Source organism: Paroedura picta, chromosome 4, assembly GCF_049243985.1.
Source record: "Paroedura picta isolate Pp20150507F chromosome 4, Ppicta_v3.0, whole genome shotgun sequence".
Classification (NCBI taxonomy): Eukaryota; Metazoa; Chordata; class Lepidosauria; order Squamata; family Gekkonidae; genus Paroedura; species Paroedura picta.
The window spans coordinates 129,273,715-129,299,724 of NC_135372.1; the positions used below are offsets into that span (position 1 = coordinate 129,273,715).

The following is a 26,010-nucleotide window of genomic DNA, read 5'->3' on the forward strand; positions in this document are numbered from 1 at the left end:
GTAGGAGCCTTTTGCAGCTCCAAGCCGGCACGCCCACGAGAGCCAGCAGAAAAACATTAACCCTGTAGGAGCCTTTTGCAGCTCCAAGCCGGCACGCCCACGAGAGCCAGCAGAAAAACATTAACCCTGTAGGAGCCTTTTGCAGCTCCAAGCCGGCACGCCCACGAGAGCCAGCAGAAAAACATTAACCCTGTAGGAGCCTTTCGCAGCTCCAAGCCGGTGCCCAGGAGAGCCAGCAGAAAAAAAAACTCCTGTAGGAGCCTTTCGCAGCTCCAAGCCGGCGCCCAGGAGAGCCAGCAGAAAAAAACACTCCTGTAGGAGCCCTTCGCAGCTCCAAGCCAGCACGCCCACGAGAGCCAGCAGAAAAACATTAACCCTGTAGGAGCCTTTCGCAGCTCCAAGCCGGCACGCCCACGAGAGCCAGCAGAAAAAAAAACTCCTGTAAGAGCCCTTCGCAGCTCTAAGCCGCCGCCCACGAGAGCCAGCAGAAAAAAAAACTCCTGTAGGAGCCCTTCGCAGCTCCAAGCCAGCACGCCCAAGAGAGCCAGCAGAAAAACATTAACCCTGTAGGAGCCTTTCGCAGCTCCAAGCCGGCACGCCCACGAGAGCCAGCAGAAAAAGAAATCCCCTGGAGGAGCCTTTCGCCGCTTCAAGCCGGCGCCCTGGGAGCCCCGGCAGCCGCCCACAGCGCAGCTGCTGGGTGCTCCCTGCCCTCATGGCCCCAGAACACAATGGAGCCGCCAGGAAAGCCGCAGAAGAACAAAAAAATGCAGAGGACCCGCCGCCCGCCTCCTCTTTCAGGTAGCCTGTCCCTCGCTCTGTCCCTCGCCTGCCGCTCACTCTGGTCCCCACCTGCTAGCGCCCATTGTCTTCTTCAAACAATGGGCTTTTTTACTAGTATAGAATAATGCACTTTCAATGTGCGTTTGCAACTGGATTTTCGTGTGCAGAATGGGAAATTCTACTTCTCGGTGTTCCTTTGTATCCTCTCATAAGGGAGGCCTGGCAATAGGCAAACCAGAGATCATAGAATCATAGAATCATAGAGTTGGAAGGGGCCATACAGGCCATCTAGTCCAACCCCCTGCTCAACGCAGGATCAGCCCAAAGCATCCTAAAGCATACAAGAAAAGTGTGTATCCAACCTTTGCTTGAAGACTGCCAGGGAGGGGGAGCTCACCACCTCCTTAGGCAGCCTATTCCACTGCTGAACTACTCTGACTGTGAAATTTTTTTCCCTGATATCTAGCCTATATTATTGTACTTGTAGTTTAAACCCATTACTGCGTGTCCTCTCCTCTGCAGCCAGCAGAAACAGATGGTTCCTCTACCTTTAGAAAATGGTTTGATCAGTGACAGAGATGACTTACTGAATCCTCGGAAAAGAAGTATGAGTAGTGAACATGAATGACAGCAAAGCTTCCATCGAACTCTGCACATTGACAGAAGGGCCTTCAGACGTGGGACTGAGAGGCCAGCTACATTAATTTCGTTTTACAAACCGTTTTGAATTTCAGGCCCCTGCAGGTGGGAGAGCTCCTGTCAGTAAAACAAGTGGCCCATATTTGTGTTCCATTTCCAGAGGAGGCACTCTGGAATCTGTGGAAGAATTTGAAAACGAAGGATAGCATAAAAGCTCAAAGTTAGTTTGTCACCAATGAAAAGAGGGACTCTGACAGTAGCGAGGGACTGCCCCAAATGCCCTGCTTACACCAGGGGAAGTCAAACTGCGGCCCTCCAGATTTCCATGGACTACAATTCCCAGGAGCCCCTGCCAGCATTCGCTGGCAGGGGCTCCTGGGAATTGTAGTCCATTGACATCTGGAGGGCCGCAGTTTGACTACCCATGGCTTACAGTATTGTCTAGCCATCCCTAGAGAATAACCCAGGTGGGGAGATTTATTGTTAGAAGCTTTAAACCTCAAGCTTTATTTTCTAAAGCATGTATTTCCCTTGGAACTGAATAATTGCATTGAAAAGTCACAGGTGCCCCGGAGCTCTGCATCGAAGATTACCTCAAGTTTCATTTCATAACATGCTTAGAACTTGAGGCAACATATTTATTACAATAGGTCAAGAGCGATATATTAGTGCCTGGCTTCCCTTGTTGTCATCAGAGCTTCCGAAATTGCTTGATGAAAATGAAATATAAAATAACAATAACATGAAATAGCTGCGATAAGCTTACATTGTTTGCTCCTCGCTGTGAAAAGTGGCTGGACTGGATGTTTTCAAATGTGATACGCCACTCAAAACTAGTACAAGGCAAAAGGGAAGGAGCATATATACGTTGCTTGGTATACCGTTCTGCCTGCCTTATCTGTTCCACATAATATATTTCTGGTAAGCTCTTGGAGGAGGAGCGTGTCTCATTGCTTAAGTGCCACTCAGGGTGGTTGTCCCGCCCCTGAGAGCCAGTGTAGTGGTTAGGACTGCGGACTTTTAATCTGGCGAGTTGAGTTCAATTCTGCACTCCTCCACATGCAGCCTGCTGGGTGACCTTGGCTCGCCACGGTGCTGATAAAGCTGTTCTGACCGAGCAGTGATATCAGGGCTCTCTCAGCCTCACCTACCTCACAGGGTGTCTGTTGTGGGGAAAGGAAAGGGAAGGCGAATATAAGCCACTTTGAGGCTCCTTCGGGTAGAGAAAAGCAGCACATGAACCAACTCTTCTTCTTCTGAGTGCCTCCTCCAACAACCAGGTTGCCTGTCTGTTCAGAGGCCAGCCAATTGCCTTCCATCCCCCACCCATAATCACCCCCTCCTCCTTCCACTTCCCTCTGAGGCTCGGAGGCTGCAGATCCCTGTTGTGTGAGAGCTGCCCTTGCCCTTGCCCATGAGTTCCCTTCCTCCAGCCTGCAGCCTTTCCAGGTCCTGAGGGGAGGGACAGGGCATCCACAGAGTTCTTCCACTCCCCCCCCCCCCGCCATCTGATGATGATGTCATCTGTTCACTCGTGTCCGATCCTCGGCGATTCTAGCACTCGTCGTATTCCTGAATGCAACAGACTTGTTGTTATATAACGTGAGAACAAATGCTTCCAGTTTGCTTATACCCATGGCTGTAGAAGAATGAAGCAGAAGAATCCTGGAAAACAAGAATCTAATTAATGGGTGGCACAAAGCTAATTTTTAAAATGGATGAGGTTTAGAAGTTCCCCATAAGTGAACTTTAAAAGGAAGGCCATTTTAAAATTGTGTGTGTGTATGAGGAACAGAAGAGCCTCTTGTGGTGCAGAGTGGTAAGGCAGTAGACATGCAGTCTGAAAGCTTTGCCCATGAGGCTGGGAGTTTGATCCCAGCAGCCGGCTCAAGGTTGACTCAAACTTCCATCCTTCCGAGGTCGGTAAAATGAGTGCCCAGCTTGCTGGGGGGTAAACGGTAATGACTGGGAAGGCACTGGCAAACCACCCCGTATTGAGTGTGCCATGAAAATGCTGGAGGGCATTACCCCAAGGGTCCGACATGACCCTGTGCTTGCACAGGGTATACCTTTACCTTTTATGAGGAACAGAGAAAATCCACTCTTGTATAGTTTATCACACTTGGAGGTGGAAGACACATAAACCTGGGTGCCAAAGAGACCATACTTTCGCCGAATTCTGAGTGTTCAGTTTTTCTGGCGTGAATAGGGAAGGGACAAATCACAAATACACATGAAGCTGCCTTATACTGAATCAGGCCCCTCATCCATCAAGGTCAGTATTGTCCATTCAGACTGGCAGCAGCTCCCTGGGATCTTGTGGAGAAGTCTTTCATGTCAGCTACTGCCTGGTCTTTTTAAACTGAAGATGATGGGGATTGCATGTAAAGCAGAGGGTCTCCTGCTGAATCTCAGCCGCAGTACTGCCGGCCAAACGACTAACAGGATGAACCAGTCATCCAAACTGCTGGGTGCCTTTGGAGAAAGGAACATTTGCCAGTGCATATGCATCTCACATCTTATATAGAGACATAACATTTCTGGAAATTTTGAAGCTGGAGTGAAGGGGTGAGTCTCCCCCATTTCTGTTTCCAAGGGGGAAATGTTGGGGGGTAGAGCTGAAAGTCATACAATCCTTAGTTTCTTATCAGTCCTAAGCATGTTTGATTGTTTTTAATGATTCGTTATTTCGTCATCCTAAAAGAAGCGGTGCAAGATCAAAAAACATGGCGATGGTTGACCCATAGGGCCATCAGAACAAGAATTTGTGAGCGTGGCAGCAACATCAAGCAGCGGAGGATGACAGTGCCCTTGTGAGACGTTTTACACTGTCTGGCCACACAGAGATGGATTTCAAGTTCTGGGTGATAGAACATGTTCAGGCTCCAGCTGGCACCGTTTCAAAACTGGTTAGAAAAAGAGAACTATTCCGGATTCACAAAATGAACAGTATTTCTGCATATGGTTTAAATGAGGAGATTGACTGGATGGCTGCAGTGATGAAATGGATGATATATATAATTGTTTGTTGATGTGAGGATCTGAAAAAAGGGTTTTTCATTAGTAAGTTTGTTACTTCTTCAAGGTCCTGCCAGTGGCCTCAAAGCGGAAGTTCTTTTGGCCCCTTCTTTCCGCAGCCTTTCCGTACTCCCCCGTGCAAGATCCAAGCACACAGCCAGGCAGCTAATTGACTTCAAGGACATCTTACAGCAGATAGGATGTAAACATTTTTCCCCAGTCACTTTTTCACTATATTCCATGAGACAAGTGAGAATACAGTCAGGCTTCTATTAAGTGAATATATGTATATAAAAGGATTTTAATAGGAGCATTGTTTGGATTTCTATAACGAAGTGGAGATCTTTCAGCGGTACCGCCATCTTGTTTTATTGTATTTCTTTGTTTGGTGCATTTTATTGGGGTAAGATTTGGGGATTTTATTGTTGTAAGGTTTTATGCTATCATGTTTTTATATATATGTTGTAAACTGCCGCGAGCCAGTTTGTTGGGAGCAGCGGTCTAGAAATCAAATTATGAATGAATGAATGAATGAATGAATGAATGAATGAATGAATTTATTTTGTGTGGTGGCACTTTGAAGAATAAATGCTCTAATGGGGGAGGGGCTCCAAGTGGTCTATTTGGATAATTTTCATTAGCATGTGAGCCTCTCATTCCATGTACGTAATCATCACCCTAAGTCTTTATGTGACCTATAATTTAAAAAACAGTATATTTATGCGACCTATATTATATTTATCTATTTCGGATTGTATACCACCTTATAGTCCTCCCATTATTACATCAGATGAGTGCATTTAAATACTAGACCACTGAAGAAGATCCCAAGAGGGATTGAAATGTGTTTGGTTATCTGGTTTCTTGTCATTTATCCTTGTGTCAAAATGTTTTGGATTTATGCAGTGGTTCTTGATATACGTTGATGTTTTTATGTTTTATATATTTATTTATATTTCTATACCACCCTCCCCAAAGGCTTCTGCGTGTAAAGCACAAGTATGGAAACCAATAGTTGCATTTTAATATTTAATACATATTCTGCTGCTGCTCAACCTTTTTAGGTTCCTAGCTTGTATACATAGGTTGGGTTACTTCATTCCCGCTTTTGTTGTTTCATGACTGAATGGATCATCATCATTTAGTGAACAGACAGAAGTGTCCTTGGCGTTTTTATGACATTCTAAAGGATAAATGCCACAGTGTTCTACAACCAAAGCTGAAACTACCCCCAATAGTTAAGAAAGGGTGCTTCAAATTTTCATAAATACATTAGTTGTAAAAGTCACTACAGGAGGAAGAAGAAGAAGAAGAGTTGGTTCTTATATGCCACTTTTCTCTACCCAAAGGAGTTTCAAAGTGTCTTACAGTCCCTTCCCTTTCCTCTCCCCACCACAAACACCCTGTGAGGGAGGTGAGGCTGAGAGAGCCCTGATATCACTGCTCGGTCAGAACAGCTTTATCAGGGCTGTGGCGAGCCCAAAGTTACCCAGCTGGCTGCACATGGGGGAGCGTGGAATCAAACCCAGTTCGTCAGATTAGAAGTCTGTGCTCCTAACCACTATACCAAGCTGGCAAGCATCAGTCCACAAACAAAAGCCCAAGGGCATACCACACAAGGACATAGCAGTGCTTTGTAGGTCAGGGGTCCCCAACACAGTGGCCATTGATACCTGGTGCTCACTGATAACTTTTCTGATAACATTATTCTTGCCAGCTTTCTTCATCGTCTGACTTAGAACCAAGCAAATTGATAGAAAACATGATGCAAGTTTTTTAGTTCTCCAGAATTCTTTGTCAGGCTGGAGGGTGTCCCCCCCCCCCCAATCCTTTCTCTATTTCTTTTTGTAAGGGATGTCTTGGACCATGTTCTTAATGCCTTGTCTTGTAAAAATCATGTTTCAGGTGTCAAACAGCTACCTGTACGTGGAGACAGGTTGCAACCTTGGCCTTCTGGGATGAAGCAGCAAAACATGGAAGCATGACATCAGAAATGGAAAAAATCTAGCAGTTGATCAAATGTTTTCTCTGACACCAGGTGGAATACAAAGATCTCTCAAATGACCGAGAGCAAGGGAAGAATATGATAGTCCTTGCATTAATTATTCTGAAAATAAATTGTAATTGCTGTACAAGACAAAGCGACAAAGGAAGCTAAAAGCTTAGCTGTGCTTTAAGTTGTGGGAAAGCACCCACACACATAAGAAATAAGGACAGGAAAATCCATAAGCATAAGCATAGGTATTTGTGTGTGTGTGTGTGTGTGTGTGTGTGTGTGTATTCACTCAAACAGCATGCATGATATAACCCCTTCTGCCAGCAGATGGCAAAAATAATCAGTCAGGGTAAGATGCTAACAGTTTGGGACTAAAGGGTGAAAATATTGGGGGGGTTTATTAACAAAAGTCTTCCCATCTAGTTATAGCCATAATTTTTTATACTTGGGGCATATAACCAACAGCTCAAATCTTCAGCTGAAATCTTTTTCTTTTCCATTTTAATAGAAAAATATGACCTGGCTGAAAACTGTTCTCGTCAGATTTAGAATAAAGATGGCTGGCACAATTTTTGTTAAAAATGTATTCATTGAATATGATTGGAATTACTTTCAGTTTCCTGCACTCTCGCCAAACAATTCGCAAGCAAATTACGGGTAAATCCAGGAGGAGCGGTTAATCCTCCAAAACGAATGTGAAATAAATAAATCCCGGAAAGCAGAGGGAGTATTCCCCAACAGAGTCAGAAAAGAAAAGAAGAGGGGGAGGGGAGGAAGGCCCATATGTCTGCAATATAATATAAAAGGGAAATGTTTATATATGTTATTGTTACACACACAAACATGTGTGTGGGCTATCAACCTCTGACTTATGGCAACCCCATAGGTTTTTCAGGGCAAAAGATGTTCAGAAGTGGTTTCTCTATGTAGAAGAAGAAGAAGAAGAAGAAGAAGAAGAAGAAGAAGAAGAAGAAGAAGAAGAAGAAGAAGAAGAAGAAGAAGAAGAAGAAGAAGAAGAAGAAGAAGAAGAGTTAGTTCTTATTTGCCACTTTTCTCTTCCCAAAGGAGTCTCAAAGTGGCTTCCATTCGCCTTCCCTTTCCTCTCCCCACAACAGACACCCTGCAGGGTAGGTGAGGCTGAGAGAGCCCTGATATCACTGCTCGGTCAGAGCAGTTTTCTTAGTGCTGTCATGAGCTCAAGGTCACCTAGCTAGCTGCATGTGCGGGAGTGTGGAATCAATCCTGGCTCGCCAGATTAGAAGTCCGTACTCCTAACCACTACACCAAGCTAGCTCTCCTTTTAGTGACCCTGGTCTCCCATCCAAATACAAATCAAGGCTGACCTTACCTTGCTCCCGAAATCTGATGAAACTGGGCTAGCCCAGACTAATCAGGCCAGAATTATAAACTGGGGGGAGGATATCAAGTTACACCTGATTTATAGCAACCCTGTGTTTGCCTGTAATCCAATCGATTAATTGACTGGTTGGTTGTTTTAGATTTATGACCAATCTTATTGAAATGATTTGAGGTACAATTCTTCTGCTTCATGTTCAAGACAAAAAAGGATGAATTTTCACCTGACCACAAGGATGGCTTTTTTCTAATCTATGAAACACATCTGGGTCTCAGGGCTCTAGCTTTAATGGAAGCCAGGGATGTTTTGCTGTCAAGGGGACCCCAAACCAAAGTGTGTGGGGAGTGACTGTGTAGAGTAGATAAGTGGTCCTGCAGAAATTGTAGCCCACACATTCTCTGGAATAATTCTTCATAATTTAAACTGAAATTTTACAGGCAGTGTGTAGAGTTTATTTCAGGACCAGCCTAAAATATCCATTGTAAGTATCTTTAGTAACTTTAGGATGCTTTAAGCTGATCCTGCATTGAGCAGGGGGTTGGACTAGATGGCCTGTATGGCCCCTTCCAACTTTATGATTCTTTGATCCTGAAATAAACTCTACGCACTGCCTGTAAAAAGCTAGAGCCCTGAGACCCAGATGTGTTTAATAGATTAGAAAAAAGCCATCCTTGTGGTCAGGTGAAAACTCAAGAGCCAATGGGTGGGATATAAATATTTTAACTGCAACTATAAAGAATTTACAATACATAGGCTTCTTTGTTTCAATTGCTGATAAAAAGGTGTTAAAACCCAACAATATATTTCACCGGCATCCCCACCAATCTCTCCACATTAATTTTCATATCCTTATGTATTATCTACTACTTCTTTGTCTTCTCGTGTAAAGGCTTCTTTGCAGAGTTAAGCCCTACAATTTGATGTATTTATTCTTGACACCTTAAAAGCAAGCAGATGAGGATGTCAATACATTTCAAGGCCTTTCCCCAATTATTTGCCTGTAATCCAATCAATTAATTGACTGGTTGGTTGGCTTAGATTTATGACCAATCTTATTGAAATGATTTGAGGTACAATTCCTCTGCTTCATGTTCGACATGAAAAAGGATGAGTTCTCACCTGACCAGAGCATGGCTTTTTTCTAATCTATGAAACAAATCTGGGTCTCAGGGCTCTAGCTTTGGTGGAAGCCAGGGATGCCTTGCCGTCAAGGGGACCTCAACCAAGAGTACTTAAGTGGTCCTGCAGAAATGGTAGTCCACACATTCTCTGGAATAATTCTTTAAAAGGCTGCCATGTCAAGGATGGAGCAGAGTTGTTCTCTCTTGCCCAGGAGGGATGGACCAGAACCAATGGGATGAAATTAGTGCAAAAAAAATCCCATCTAAACATCCGGAAGAAGTTCCTGAGAGTTAAGAGTGGTTTCTCAGTGGAACAGGCTTCCTGGGGAGGTGGTGGATTTTTAAATTTTTAAACAGAGGCTGGATAGCCATCTGACAGAGAGGCTGATTCTGTGAAGGTTAAGGGGGTTGCAGTCACAGTGGATGAGCGATAGGGTTGTGAGTGTCCTGCATAGTGCAGGGGGTTGGACTAGATGACCCAAGTGGTCCCTTCCAACTCTATTATTCTATGATTCTTCATAGTTTAAATAGAAATTTTACTGCAGAGGATAGAGTTTATTTCAGAATCAAAAAATCATAAATTCGGAAGGGGTCATACAGGCCATCTAGTCACATCCACTGCTCAATGCAGGATCAGCCTAAAGCATTCAGGATAAGGAACTGTCCAACTGTTGCTTAAAGACTGAACTGTGAGGGGGAGTTCACCATCTCCTTAGACAGCCCATTCCACTGCTGAACTACTCTGACTGTGAAAAAATCCCCCCCCCTGAAATCTAGCTGGTACCATTCTACACATAGCTTGAAGCTATTACTGCGGGTCCTCTCCTCTGCTGCCAACAGGAACTGCTCCCTGCCCTTCTCTAAGTGACAACCCTTCAAATACTTAAAGAGGGCCATCATGTCCCCTTTCAGCCTCTGGTTCTCCAAGCTGAACATTCCCAAGTCCCTCAGTCTTTCCTCATAGGCTTGGTGCTCAGGCTCCGGTTCATCCTCCTCACCCTCCTCTGCACCCACTCCATTTTGTCCACATACTGTTTGAAGTGAGGTCTCCAGAACTGCACACAGTGCTCCACACGTTCCCCATCCTTGTGCTCTTAAGCCACCAGATTTTCAACTATGACCTCCTTTAAGTGTGCTTTATGATCTGATCATTTGTATATGTTTCAAGGCTAATGTTCTTATTTGGTTTTATTGGCTGCTGCATGCCCCTCCAGCATGGTCTTCATGGTTTTGTTTTGATTATTTAAAAACAGCTGCATTAATACTCTCTGCAGTGAGAATGGTTATTCTGAAAGGCAGTTGTAAGACTCTGGCCTTCTTCAGGGTTCCTTTAGCAGGGTTTTTCCTGGGGAAAGAACCACAAAAAGACCAGGAGCAGGATCACAGCACCCTCTTCCCTGCTTCTGCTTCCTAATGTGATGCCCATATATCACAGTCAGAGTAGTTCAGCAGTGAAATAGGCTGCCTAAGGAGGTGGTGAGCTCCCCCTCACTGGCAGTCTTCAAGCAAAGGTTGGATACACACTTTTCTTGGATGCTTTGGGCTGATCCTGCATTGTGCAAGGGGTTGGACTAGATGGCCTGTATGGCCCCTTCCAACTCTATGATTCTATGATTCCTGGAAGTCAGGCCTGCTCCTTCCTCCCTGGTTGTCAGGAGTCAACCTCTAGAGGCTGGTGCTGAGGCAGAGGAAGAGGAAAAAGAGCTTCAGCTGAGAAACCTTGAAACAGTAGGAAGCCAAGGGGAGTGGCAAACCTCTTGAGCAACAGGGCAGATACAAGATCTAAGACTCAGATGGAGAACTGCCTGGCTTGTTGCTCCCTACCCTCAAAGCGTCCAGGACACACCTGAGTCTTTGCAGGATGAGGACTGAAAGACCTAGCCTCCCTATGTGAGTCCTTGCAGGTGCTGTCCTCATGCTCTGGCCATGTTTATTTGACAGTGAGGCACTGAGTTCTCAATAAGGGAATGATCCTGATGCCAACTCAAGTGTGTGTATTTGGATTCCTGCCCCATGTGATCTTCTGCCTGAAGCAGATTCTCCAGCTGACTCAACCCTTGGACTATCTTTTGGCTACCTTGCCATCTCCCTATTGACTTCAGACTGTGTACTGACCTGCCTTCTATCTGCTCTGTTTGGCTAACGACTGCCTGGACTCTGTGTGTATTCCATCTCCTGGCTGAAGTTGTATAACATTCCTTCACTTTGCTGTTGGCCTCCAACCAGGACTGATAACAAGCACAGCTGGGAATTTTGCCAGCAACAAGACCAAGCCCAGCCAGCATATCTTGGCCTTCCCAGGAAATAGCTTGCAACTCCAGCCCAGCTGGGCAAGGGGCATCACATTTGTTTTCCCAGGGTGCATCTTTTAAAGGGTTGCTAGGGAGTAGGACAACTCTAGCTTTACCTAATCCCTCTATCCTGGGAGATGGACCCATGGAAGAGGTGGGTCCTAGGCCTAATGAGCTCTTGCCTGTCTGGGATCCCATTTCTCCTCCCCTTTGAGAAGCCTACTAGAGCCTTTCCTCCACCCCACCAACAGCCTGAGGAAGTGACTGCAGCCTATTTCATGCCACGCCCTTCCAAAGAAGCCTTCCTTGCTCCCTGGAAAGATGAGGAAAGGGCCATATCTTGCTGTGGGTTCTGCTGCTCCTCTTGTTGCACTGTGCCTTCACCTGACTGTCCAGCAACTCTGGGAGCTATGGCAAGCTGGGAAGTTGCTCCTGTGACATCCAATTGTGCTTCTGCAATCCTCCTGGGACAGTTCCCTTGGTACAGTCTGGCTGCCTCTGTCTCCTGGGAGGTAAGTGTAGGGGTGGGAGGTCAGACCCTAGGCAGCAGTGTAACATTATTTAGATTGTCTAGATGAATAAATTCCTGGGGGTTCTTTGTCAGTTATTCATGGCCTCTTGGGAGCAGGAGGGTTTCTTGAAGCCAATGGTAAAGTGGGAGGGGTTACAAGAGGTGGAGTACTTGCCAAGGAGGAAATTGTGGTACCTGATACAGGTGAGGAGGCCATTGTGGTACCTGATCCTGTGTTGAGCAGGGAGTTGGACTAGATGGCCTGTATGGCCCCTTCCAACTCTATGATTCTATGATTCTTGTGTGGCATGGCCATCATCTGATGAGTAATACTGAGGCATTCTCATCCTCACGACCAGGCTCATTGGATGACAAATATTACCTGATTAGTGTAGGATGCAGGAACCATCATTTTCTCCTTAAAGCTGGTAGAGGCTGCTTGAGGCCCACATCAGGGACACAATATATTATTTATTAGATTTATATACCAGCCTCTCAAATTTGGCCAACTCTCCAGATATTACTTCCTTGGGCATTTGATAGGGGACTTTCCAATTTGCCTGCTCCACAATCAGACAACCAAGTGACCATAACTTGTCCCTACACTTTTACGTTTAGCAGAGGAGCTGTGGCCTAGAACCTGCGGTCCTCCAGATGTCCACGGACTACAATTCCCATGAGCCCCTGCCAGCAAACGCTCATGGGAATTGTAGTCCATGGACATCTGGAGGACCACGGGTTGACTACCCCTGGCCTAGAGGCTTTGCATGCCTCTTTGCATCAGCTCCTGGCATCTCCCTTTAAAAAGGATCAGGTAGGATATGAGGTGGAAGACTTCCTTCCCTATTCAAACTAAGCAAAGTATCTAACTGCTGGAGTGGTACCTTACGAGATGTGTCATATTTGGTCTTTTGGTGAGGATTAATTATCATATCACTTCATTGATCTTTGAGAGTGCTTATGCCCTTTTAAACTATTTGCCTGCTTCCTGGGAGTTAACGGATGGTCAACAGTGGTGGACTTTTTGTACCCTTATGGTTGCCAAAATACTTATAGTACAACCCCGAGGAGATAAATGCCCATTTCCTAACTCCAGTGAATTGGGGACCATGTTGGATCAGGCCAATGGCCCATCCAGTCCAACACAGTGCCACACAGAGGTCAAAACTCACCTGCCATCCAACACTATGCCACACAGAGGTCAAAACTCACCTGCCATCCAACACTATGCCACACAGTGGTCAAAACTCACCTGCCATCCAACACTATGCCACACAGTGGTCAAAACTCACTTGCCATCCAACACTATGCCACACAGTGGTCAAAACTCACCTGCCATCCAACACTATGCCACACAGTGGTCAAAACTCACCTGCCATCCAACACTATGCCACACAGTGGTCAAAACTCACCTGCCATCCAACACTATGCCACACAGTGGTCAAAACTCACCTGCCATCCAACACTATGCCACACAGTGGTCAAAACTCACCTGCCATCCAACACTATGCCACACAGTGGTCAAAACTCACCTGCCATCCAACACTATGCCACACAGTGGTCAAAACTCACTTGCCATCCAACACTATGCCACACAGTGGTCAAAACTCACCTGCCATCCAACACTATGCCACACAGTGGTCAAAACTCACTTGCCATCCAACACTATGCCACACAGTGGTCAAAACTCACCTGCCATCCAACACTATGCCACACAGTGGTCAAAACTCACCTGCCATCCAACACTATGCCACACAGTGGTCAAAACTCACCTGCCATCCAACACTATGCCACACAGTGGTCAAAACTCACTTGCCATCCAACACTATGCCACACAGTGGTCAAAACTCACCTGCCATCCAACACTATGCCACACAGTGGTCAAAACTCACCTGCCATCCAACACTATGCCACACAGTGGTCAAAACTCACCTGCCATCCAACACTATGCCACACAGTGGTCAAAACTCACCTGCCATCCAACACTATGCCACACAGTGGTCAAAACTCACTTGCCATCCAACACTATGCCACACAGTGGTCAAAACTCACTTGCCATCCAACACTATGCCACACAGTGGTCAAAACTCACTTGCCATCCAACACTATGCCATACAGTGGTCAAAACTCACCTGCCATCCAACACTATGCCACACAGTGGTCAAAACTCACCTGCCATCCAACACTATGCCACACAGTGGTCAAAACTCACTTGCCATCCAACACTATGCCACACAGTGGTCAAAACTCACCTGCCATCCAACACTATGCCACACAGTGGTCAAAACTCACCTGCCATCCAACACTATGCCACACAGTGGTCAAAACTCACTTGCCATCCAACACTGTGCCACACAGAGGTCAAAACTCACTTGCCATCGAACACTGTGCCACACAGAGGTCAAAACTCACTTGCCATCCAACACTGTGCCACACAGAGGTCAAAACTCACTTGCCATCCAACACTGTGCCACACAGTGGTCAAAACTCACCTGCCATCCAACACTGTGCCACACAGAGGTCAAAACTCACTTGCCATCCAACACTATGCCACACAGTGGTCAAAACTCACCTGCCATCCAACACTGTGCCACACAGAGGTCAAAACTCACTTGCCATCCAACACTATGCCACACAGTGGTCAAAACTCACCTGCCATCCAACACTATGCCACACAGTGGTCAAAACTCACTTGCCATCCAACACTGTGCCACACAGAGGTCAAAACTCACTTGCCATCGAAGACTGTGCCACACAGAGGTCAAAACTCACTTGCCATCCAACACTATGCCACACAGTGGTCAAAACTCACCTGCCATCCAACACTATGCCACACAGTGGTCAAAACTCACCTGCCATCCAACACTGTGCCACACAGAGGTCAAAACTCACTTGCCATCCAACACTATGCCACACAGTGGTCAAAACTCACCTGCCATCCAACACTATGCCACACAGTGGTCAAAACTCACCTGCCATCCAACACTATGCCACACAGTGGTCAAAACTCACTTGCCATCCAACACTGTGCCACACAGAGGTCAAAACTCACTTGCCATCGAAGACTGTGCCACACAGAGGTCAAAACTCACTTGCCATCCAACACTGTGCCACACAGAGGTCAAAACTCACTTGCCATCCAACACTGTGCCACACAGTGGTCAAAACTCACTTGCCATCCAACACTGTGCCACACAGAGGTCAAAACTCACTTGCCATCCAACACTGTGCCACACAGTGGTCAAAACTCACTTGCCATCCAACACTGTGCCATACAGTGGTCAAAACTCACCTGCCATCCAACACTGTGCCATACAGTGGTCAAAACTCACTTGCCATCCAACACTGTGCCATACAGTGGTCAAAACTCACTTGCCATCCAACACTGTGCCATACAGTGGTCAAAACTCACTTGCCATCCAACACTGTGCCAGACAGTGGTCAAAACTCACTTGCCATCCAACACTGTGCCACACAGTGGTCAAAACTCACTTGCCATCCAACACTGTGCCACACAGTGGTCAAAACTCACTTGCCATCCAACACTGTGCCATACAGTGGTCAAAACTCACTTGCCATCCAACACTGTGCCATACAGTGGTCAAAACTCACTTGCCATCCAACACTGTGCCATACAGTGGTCAAAACTCACTTGCCATCCAACACTGTGCCATACAGTGGTCAAAACTCACTTGCCATCCAACACTGTGCCATACAGTGGTCAAAACTCACTTGCCATCCAACACTGTGCCATACAGTGGTCAAAACTCACTTGCCATCCAACACTGTGCCACAAAGTGGTCAAAACTCACTTGCCATCCAACACTGTGCCACACAGTGGTCAAAACTCACCTGCCATCCAACACTGTGCCATACAGTGGTCAAAACTCACCTGCCATCCAACACTGTGCCATACAGTGGTCAAAACTCACCTGCCATCCAACACTGTGCCACAAAGTGGTCAAAACTCACTTGCCATCCAACACTGTGCCACACAGTGGTCAAAACTCACTTGCCATCCAACACTGTGCCACACAGTGGTCAAAACTCACCTGCCATCCAACACTGTGCCATACAGTGGTCAAAACTCACTTGCCATCCAACACTGTGCCATACAGTGGTCAAAACTCACCTGCCATCCAACACTGTGCCACACAGTGGTCAAAACTCACCTGCCATCCAACACTGTGCCACACAGTGGTCAAAACTCACTTGCCATCCAACACTGTGCCATACAGTGGTCAAAACTCACCTGCCATCCAACACTGTGCCATACAGTGGTCAAAACTCACTTGCCATCCAACACTGTGCCATACAGTGGTCAAAACTCACTTGCCATCCAACACTGTGCCACACAGTGGTCAAAACTCACTTGCCATCCAAAGGCCCACCATCCTTCTCAACATCTGAATGTGTGACACTTATTTATTTATTATATTTATATACTGCCTTCCCCTCAGGCTCAGGGAGGTTTACAGGAAACAGGAGAAAGATACAGATAACATATGAAACATATAACACAGAGATGTATTTTTAGAAATTCAGAAACCTTGTGTAGATACTTATGGGTCGACCTACAACCATTGTTACATTGATGTTTGTGTGTATTAAAAAGAAAAAAGGGAAAAAAGATTTCTCTAGCACGAGACTCTGAAGAGCCACTGCCAAATCAGAGCAGACAATATTTGCCTTGATAAGTAATCTGGCTCCATGGAAGGCAGCTTCATGTTCTTCATTAAGACAGAAAATGCACTTTGTTGCCTTCCTCCCCCATCAGTGTTGCTGCTTTGGCTTAGATGAGTGTTTTCCTCAACAGACTATTGCCCTTTCAACTACTTAATAATGCTACCAAGGCCCAATAAATACAGAAAATGCATATTGCCAAGCTGCTAAAATGCACCTAAGCATCTTCTCTGCTTGGAGATAATGTTTCACGCATGTGCTCCCCCTTGTACATATTTCAACCCCAGTCTGTCTATATATCTTGTATAGTTTAGTGGTTTGCTCTGGAAATGCCATGTGTAGCTGGCAGAAGCACAAAGGAAATGACAGTCAGGAGAAGGTGTGAAGAACTATTGAGCCAAATAATTTATTGAACTGAAGTTTCTTTTCTTCTGACCTTGCGGAGATGAAGGCGTTTTCAAATGCCCCTGCTTTGATAAGCAAACATTTCAGAACCCTGCAAGGCAGTTAATGAGGGATTTAACTTATCAAAACAGTCGCAAGCCATTACTTACTCTGCCATAAGATTATATAAGCATTAAATCTGGGAAAGTTAACTGCAGAGAGCCTTAGAAGCATAAGTCACTGGAAGGATTTGGCTAGACATTTCATCAATGACCAAAGCAAATGTAAGATTGTGCTACTGGAATTTGGGCTCTCTAAATCAGTAGATCTCAGACTTTATATTCCCAGTGAACCTTTCCCTCTTTGATTTCTCGTTCTCATCGGCCACCGAATCTTTGTCTATGGTAAAGAATCTTGGGATGCATTGTCCAGCTTGCTTAAGTTGCCCAGGGCAGTGGCATGTCTTCGTTGTGTGTACACACTGCATTGTGTGTATACACATACTTTCCCCCCATCAAGGCAGCTGGGATATGAATCAACATGATTTCAAGAGGCAAAGGAGGCCACAGTGAAAGGGGGAGGCTCAGGGTTGCCCAGTCTGTCCTGGCAACTGGAGGAAGGGGGGAGGTGGTCTCCTCTAGGTTGGGAAACGCCTGGATCTCTTCTGCATGAAGGGTTAGGCTGTGATCACTGCTTGTTTGCAAGCAGGGCCAATTCCTGCTTTTGCATTGTATCGGGCCTGGTCCACAGCATTCCCAGGCCTGGTGCAATTCAGGCCCCCAGTTGCCCCGGATCCATTGGTGTGCAAGTCACTGCTGGGCCATGCATGTGTGTGTGTGTGTGGGGGGGGGACCTGGGCCATCCACAGTTGGGCATTGCTCCCATACTTCCCACCGAGTGTCACTTCCGTCATCTTCCCTTGCAACCTTTTTTTTTTTAAACGTCCGATTGCATTACAACGCACTACAAAAAAGTTTGCTGAGCACTTTTCCTTCTTTCTGTTTTTCTTTGGTGCTATAGAGATCAGGGACTGTGTGTGCCTCTGTGTGTGTGTGTTTTTGGGGGGATGGCATGATAAAACAGCCCACTTTTTATCCCCTTCTTTGTGTTATAATAGTTTTGTGTTACAACGCAATCATGGTCATTTAAAAATATTTCAGACTGGGAGGGGGCGCTGAAATGGTGCTGGAAGGTGATTGGGGAGTTTTCACCACGTGACAATGATTGACAAGTAAAACAAACAGCGGGAGGTTTTGACTTCCTGTCTCTCGGCTATCCCATGTGTATGCACGTCCTGGGGGAAAATGGGGGGGGGGGGAGCAGGCAACTATCCCCAGGCCAAAAATCGGAGGGCAGCATGGCATAATGCTTGGCTGACTCCTCCATGTGAAAGACGACATCCTAGAAATTTAGGCATGGAGTCTGAGGAGGACAGCGGGGTCCAATGCCACAGACCTCAGTGAGGTACAATGCCACAGAGTCCATTCTCCAGAGTTTCCATTTTCTCCAAGGCTAACTGGTCACTGCCATCTGGAGATGAGCTGTAATTCTGGGAAATCATAGAATCATAGAGTTGGAAAGGGGCCATACAGGCCATCTAGTCCATCCCCTAAGCATCCTAAAGCATCCAAGAAAAGTGTGTATCCAACCTTTGCTTGAAGACTGCCAGTGATCCCTAGATCCTACCTGGAGGAAGTTCCCCTCCCCTCACACTGCTTTGGCTTCGAGCTCCTCCCACTAGAGTTGCTGTTCCTACTTCTGGTAGTACCGCTAGTAGTAGCCCTATCCCTTTGTTCATGACGTGATTGAATAATAGTAATTGCAAGAAAGTGGAATACAACTGCAGGGAAAGCTCCTTTGCCTACTTGGCCAGACATCTTCATAACCGCCACCTCAAATATTTCTAGGAATTATTAAGGTGTCTGGCCAAGTAGGCCAATGGCTTTCCCAGCAGTTGCATTCAACTTCCTTGCAATGGCCATTATCCGATCAAGTCACGAGTAATAGCACAAGGCCCAACTGACGCTTGTGTTAATTAATGGTTTTGTTCAGCCAGTGGTGATCCTTAGTTGGTGGAACATTTGCTCTCGGCAGGTTCTGTTCCGCTTTCCACATAACTGCCTAGTTCTGGATAAATATTTGCCTGCAAGTTCTCAGGGCTGGAAAAACATGCAAGTGATAGAATAACCCAGTTCCCCCCCCCCCCCCTCACATATCTCCCTTGAGTGCATTGGAAATTGGGCTGCTTCTGAATGACTCATTAATCAACTTTATTTGCCTTCATTAATTGCCCAACCTGAGTGCACTGGCTGTGGTCATTAGGACTGGAAGGAAGGCCAGAAAATGTGGCTTTTTTTTTTTTTTTGCACAAGCGTTTGCATACCCTTAAGCCTTTCTTTCTTTTTCTTTTTCTTTTTCTTTTTTTTTTTGAAGCTCTTCATCTGCAAATTCCTACCTCTTGCATTTCTAGAAATAGTTACTAATTCATTATTGTCAGTGACATTTCCTGTACTTTCATGTGTTGCCCTAGCACTGCCTGTTTCCTCCATTTCATTATTATGAAACAGCTCGGCTGTGATAGACTGCTGATCCTCATCTTCATATTGATTAATTTCATTTCCACATACATCATCCTGTTTTTCAACAGCCTCAGCTCCGTCTTCTTAACAGTGAGTCATTTGCAAGACAGATTTTTCATTACCCAGGCTCGTCTTCTGAATAGGAGGATAGCCAGGTACATGGTTGAATCCTGCTCCCTGTTAGACTGGCATAAATTGGGAAAGCAGTGGAGTTTTTCCAAGTTTTGCTATGACAGAGAGGGAGAAATGCCGTTTTCTTCTGTTGGCTGTCTTCTTGGAGTTACATGCCAGTCATACTGGGTTTGATCATTATCCATGTCATTAAAATTCAATTTATATTTTTTTGGATTAATTTGTGGATTAAATGAGAGGCACTTTGTTGCATATTTTTCTCAAGAATCTAAAAGCTGGCATAAGTGCTTTAGAGATATTAAATACGTTGATTTCCCTCTCTTTTTTTTTGTAAAAATGTGCATATTCCTAAAGTATTTGGTAGTCATTCAAAACTGACTAGAGTAGTGAAAAAGCTTTTGTTATTTTTAAATTTGAACATATATATAATATTCTCCTCCAGGGCCTACAGCAAGTAACAGCATCTTGAACAATGATAGTAAAGTCCTATCTGTAGCTGTACCTTCTACACCTGTTAGAAAGGTCTAACTATAGATAGGTGTGATTTTGCTTAAGGTCTCTCTGTAAATCCACTAATTGACATTCTGTGCGATGCCAGCAAGGTCAGACTTGGCACTTTTGAGCTGTGTCTGGAAGTCTATGCAAACTTGTATTTGTTTATGTTCTCCTGGTGGCTCTTCTCAAATTCTGACTTTCACCATGCTATTTGAATTCCTGCAGGTGAAGGTTGTATCGATTTGTATGACTGGACTGCTTCCTTGCATGTCTGAACTGCTTTTACAAAGGTGCCACCTCCCCCTTTCCACGCACTGTCTGCCACTATTGTCTCCAATTATTAAAGGGCAGATAATCCATTGGAGATTTTTGAGTTCAGACTTACTATTTATTTGTCTCTATGTGTTTTCCCTGTCTGCCCACGCTATTATTTATTCTTTTTATCAGTTTTTGCAGTCATGTCATGAGAAAAGGATGCTGACAGCACAGGTGCAAAAAGCAGGTAATGCAATGCACCAGTATTGTTCATTTAAAGGCTACATGTACCAGGCACAAAGATGGATGGAATGCAAGATACTGCATATTTGACAAGTAGGTCAATTTAATGACTCGGCCATGAACCTCTAGGTTATGTGTTGCTTCTCTGATAACTGCGAACATTTAACAAATTTTGTTTCCTGGTACTTATTCCCAAGGCATGAGCTGATCCTGTTGCTTGTGGCTGCTTTGTAGGCCCGCACGCACACTGATGTGTTTAATTGAGACAGTTTCAACAAAAGCTATCTAAACAATCTGATGAGGAACTCTCTTGCATTTAATCAATGAAACCCAGTCATGATAGGTTTGCCTGGCAATCTTGTTTATATCAAACATCTTGCAACTAGGACAGCTACCATGGATAGAGTTGGTTCTCTTGGGTTTCTCAGTGGTAATAAATCCTAGTATTCTTCTGAACCTACTATGTGGGATGTACAAAAGGGGTACTTCCTTAGGTTGGTTTTTAACTTCCTGTTGAGCATGTCTGAGCAGATGGTTCTGGGAGATAGCTCTCGGCCCCATGGATTGCGAGTGTGTAAACAGTCTATCATAAGGTTTTCAAGGCAAGAAATGAACAGAGGTTGTTTGCCATTGCTTGCCACTGCATAGCAACCCTGGACTTTCTTGGTCGTCCGTCCTAGTACTAGCCAAGGCCAAACCCAGCTTAGCTTCCAAAATGTGTCAAGATAAGACCAGCTTGGGCAATTCAGGTCAGATTGTTTGTATGTGTTAAGAACCATCAAGCTGCTTCCAATGTATAATGACCCTATGTATTAATGGCCTCCAAAATGTCCTGTCGTCAACAGCCTAACTGAGGTTTTGCAAATTGTGGGTCATGGCTTCCTTCATGGAGTCAATCCATTTCACATTGGGCCTTCCACTTTTCTTGCTGCCTTCAGCAGGCCCGATTATAGAATGTCATGAACACCCATCCTGTATCCTGAACTGCTTGATATAAAATGAAAACATCAGGAGAAGTCAGCCAGAGAATTGTGCTCATGAAACTTGACTTTATTTAATTCAAGCTAAATGGTGGATACCCTCAGCTTGTTTCTGGAATCAATAACAAATCTCCCCCCCCCCCCAAGTAGTAATGGTCATTTTTCAGGTTCTTGGAGGTGTGGCCCTGCTGCTATGCTATTGTTGCTAAATTATGGTTAGGATAGAATCATAGAGTTGGAAGGGGCTATACAGGCCATCTAGTCCAACCCCCTGCTCTACGCAGGATCAGTCCTAAGCATCCTAAAGCATCCAAGAAAAGTGTGTATCCAGCCTTTGCTTGAAGACTGCCAGTGAGGGGGAGCTCACCACCTCCTTAGGCAGCCTATTCCACTGCTGAACTACTCTGACTGTGAAAATTTTTTTCCTGATATCTAACCTATATCGTTGTACTTGTAGGTTAAACCCATTACTACATGTCCTCTCCTCTGCAGCCAACGGAAACAGCATCCTGCCCTCCTCCAAGTGACAACCTTTCAAATACTTAAAGAGGGCTATCATGTCCCCCCTCAACCTCCTTTTCTCCAGGCTGAACATTCCCAAGTCCCTCAACCTATCTTCATAGGGCTTGGTCCCTTGGCCCCAGATCATGTTTTATTCACCTTTGCTGTTGTTAAATGGATTGGCTGAAACGGCCACTTGTGCATTTTAAGTGGTTTTAGGGGGGAGGTTTGTGCTGATTTTACTATATGTCAGGGCTTTTGTACCGTCATACAAACTTCCTGCTAGCGAGTCACCTAGAATTGTTTCAACCAAAAAGGAGGATTTAAGGGGAAGACGGGGGTGTGATTAGGTTGTTGGGTTTTTTTAAAATCCTGGTTTTAATATATGTCAAGGATGTTCTACCACCATACAGACTTTTTGCTAGTGAGGTATAGTGGAGTCCAGTCTTGTCAGATATTCGAGACTAAGCATGTTGTAAACCGCCCTGAGACCTATTGGGAGAAGGGCGGTCTAAAAATTAAATAATAATAATAATAATAATAATAATAATAATAATAATAATAATAATAATAATAATAATAATAATAATAATAATAAAGCAGGGTTAGTACTTGAATAAAGGACCAACATGGAAAACATTGCAGAGAAAGGCCCCCTCTGCTTCTCACTTTCCTTGAAAGCCCCTTGCTGGGGAGGTGAAAAGTTGGTTATGACTTGATGGCACTTTACACACATGAGGAGAAGGTGCCTTCGACTAGTACCAGAATATAGATTGAGAATTATGTTGCAACAATATTTTCAGCACTGGACACGATACAACTGTACTGCTTAGTTTCTTAGTAACCAACTTGAGAGCAAGCGAGAGTCAAAATAGCCTGTTGAATTCTGTTCCGAAGCTTCCTCAAGACAAGGAGAGGCAGGTGTGTAGGTTTCTCTGTGGGAAGGGCAAACCTGTCTGAGCTGTGCCATGTTAACTCCTGGGGAGGACAGATTGATGAGAAATGGAGTTCCCAGGAGAGGGGCGTCATATTTTGTGCTGAAGAAAATCTGGCAATCCAGTGTATGTATCCTCTTGCACATCATAAAGAGGTGACAGTTACGGTGGTGGTTATTAGAGTGGAAATTTTTCATGCTCCCCTGCCATCTGATAACCAGTGTGTGTGTGTGTTGTAAAGAATGACTCAGGAATGGCTGTAAGGTATAAAGAGGTATCTACTAGAATCCAAAATTCAAAGCAAGCGCTTGATCTGCAGACAGCAATTTCACTCCCAGAAGCCCCCTGTCTTTTCAGAAAGGCTTTCTGTGAAAGTAAAAAAGACCGTTTCATAATTTGGCAGTTCATTTTGGAGTAGGGTTGCCAATCTCCAGGTAATACCTGGAGATTTTCTCTTATCCAAGATCAGTTCCCCTGGAGAAAATGGCTACTTTGGAGGGTGGCTAGGGGTAGTCAACCTGTGGTCCTCCAGATGTTTGTGGACTACAATTCCCATGAGCCCCTGCCAGCATTTGCTGGCAGGGGCTCACGGGAATTGTAGTCCATGATCATCTGGAGGACCACAGGTTGACTATCCCTGCTGTATAGCATTACACCCTGCTGAAGCCCCTCCCCTCCCTAGACTTCATCTCCCCAGGCTGCAAACCTAAATTTCCAGGTATTTCCCAACCCAGAGCAGGCAGCCCTCTTTAAAGTAAACTAAAGATAGTTTAAATACATGTATTTTAAAGTAAAATCTAAAAGGAAGCTCTGGGCATGTTGAGTTACCTGTTCACTGTACTTACATCATTTATATCCTACTGTTCTCCCCAATAATGAACAAAAGGACCTTAGATCATTTTCCTCTCCTCCTATCCATCCTTATGACAACCCTCTGAGGTAGGTTAGGTTGAGTGTGTGTGTCTAGCCCAGCAAGCTTCTTTGGTAATTAGAACAGTCTCAGATTTAATCTGCCAGTCTAGGAATGCCAGTTCCCAGGTAGGACCTGGGGATTTGTTGGAATTGTAGCTCATCTCCTGGCAACAGAGATCAGTTCCCCTGGAGAAAATGGCCACTTTGGAGGATGGACTCCTTAGCTTTAGACTCCACTGAGGTCCCACCGTGTCCCAAAACCCAGCCACTCCCAGATCTACCCCCAAAGTCTCCAGGTATTTCCCAATCCAGCGCTGGCAACCCTATCTGATAGCTTAACCACATTAACCTGGCTGTTGTTTTCCTGCTTTCCCCCCTATTTATCTTTTGTCCTTCAACATGCAGAACGCCAGTGTGCTATAGTGCAGGGGTAGTCAACCTGTGGCCCTCCAGATGATTCCCATGAGCCCCTGCTAGCAAACTCTGGCAGGGGCTCATGGGAATTGTAGTCCATGAACATCTGGAGGACCACAGGTTGACTACCCCTGCTATAATGGACATGTTGAAAACCCAGCTCAGCCATGATGTTTTGGCTGAATATCAGTTAAACCCAAATTCTCCAGAATTGTTCTGGAGATAAAAGTGGATAACCTCGGAATGCCTGATCAGAAAGCTTGGCCTGTAAGATGGAGCTCTTCCTCTGAGCTTTTGGTTGGGGCCAATGATTTGACAAAAAACAACAACTTTATAATAACATCTGACCTGGGATAAATTTATCAGCAGGTATTAACCTTCTGGCTGAAACATTGTTTTTACTGATGCTTAATTGGTTTAATTGTTAATCTGTGGTTAATACCTAATGGTTTTGCTGTTTCACTGTTTTAACGGTAAGGATACTTATGTATGTACACAGCCCTGAGCCATCTCTGGAGGACGGTCTATAAATTTAATAAATAATAATAATAACAACTAAATAAATATTATAATAATTATAATAATTATAATTATTGATTGAGTTTGTAGCCCACCACTCCCACAGAGGCTCATGGGGGGTAACAATAACTATAAAAACCCCAATAAAATTCCCGTAAAACAATTTAAAACCCAAGCACTAAAATACAACAATCTATACATAAGCACCAAGATGTTAGTTTCAGAGGGAAGCCATATTTGTCTGCATTAGAACCGCTATTTTGGTCCAGTGGCATCTTAGGAACCAGCAAGTGCAAAGCTTTTGGAAAGTCCAAGCTCCCTTCATCAGATAAACATTATCTAAAACATTATCTAAAGCAGCTCCAGAGACAGAGTCGTCAGTGTGTTGCTTCAGAAACAAAACAAAGTCCTTACAGACAAAACAGATTTATTGAAGCATGCTAGAGGTGTGAGCTAGAGGTTACTTCATGCATGAGATGAAGTGGTTTTCAACTCACAGAAACTTGTTTCTGTAAGTTCATTCATCTTTAAAACACACTACAATACTATTTCCTCCCTTCAATTTATTGTTTATTTATTACATTTCTATACCACCCTCCCAAATGGCTATGGGCAGTGTACATAATAGGATAAAAATTAACAGTGAATTAAAAGCAACATAATAAACATCAACATTAATAGTATAAACATAAAAAAACAATTAATAAACATTGTAAGAACATAATAAGAAGCAATTTAGAAGCATATAGTTAACTAGTATCAAAGCCCATTTTCAAAACTGCTCCTTTTGGATCTCAAAGTAGACTAAAGGGAGTGGAAACCTCCCCCCTCAGCAGGAGTGTACCTGCGGGATGAAAAGCCCTGTCGCTGCCTCTCTCCTCATGGGTGACAATGGAGGCCACAGCCACAAGGCTTCTAGCAGGCAAGGAGGGAGGGTGGGACCTGGAGGGGGAGTGCCAATCAGAGTGGACCTGGCCGGATAGGGCCCCGGACAGTCTCCTCCCAGGAGGCTGTTTCCCAAATATATAAGGGAGCGAAATAGTGTTAAGGATAGCACCCTCCAGATAATTCACTGCCCATAAGTCTCCAGACTAGATCTCTCTCGGGGGGGGGGGTTGTAGAAGAAGGCCATAGATGTTATTAAGTGGTACCACTTCAGCCCTTCTTTAAACAAATGGGATGTTTGTGATAAATAAAAGCTTTTTGTGTCAGAGGTAGGGTTGCCATGTACCCACTAGGGCTGGGAGATTGCCCACTCATCA

The 26,010-nt window shown here is 44.9% G+C and overlaps 1 long non-coding RNA gene across 1 annotated transcript in view; it reads left to right on the forward strand.

Annotated features, from left to right (window-relative positions):
- The first annotated feature begins 11,304 nt into the window (after positions 1 to 11,304).
- Positions 11,305 to 26,010, forward strand: part of LOC143836879 (uncharacterized) — a 66,745-nt gene continuing 52,039 nt past the window's right edge. The window contains exon 1 of the long non-coding RNA XR_013230808.1: positions 11,305 to 11,717. This is a non-coding gene — a long non-coding RNA (uncharacterized LOC143836879). The remainder of the gene's footprint in view (positions 11,718 to 26,010) is intronic.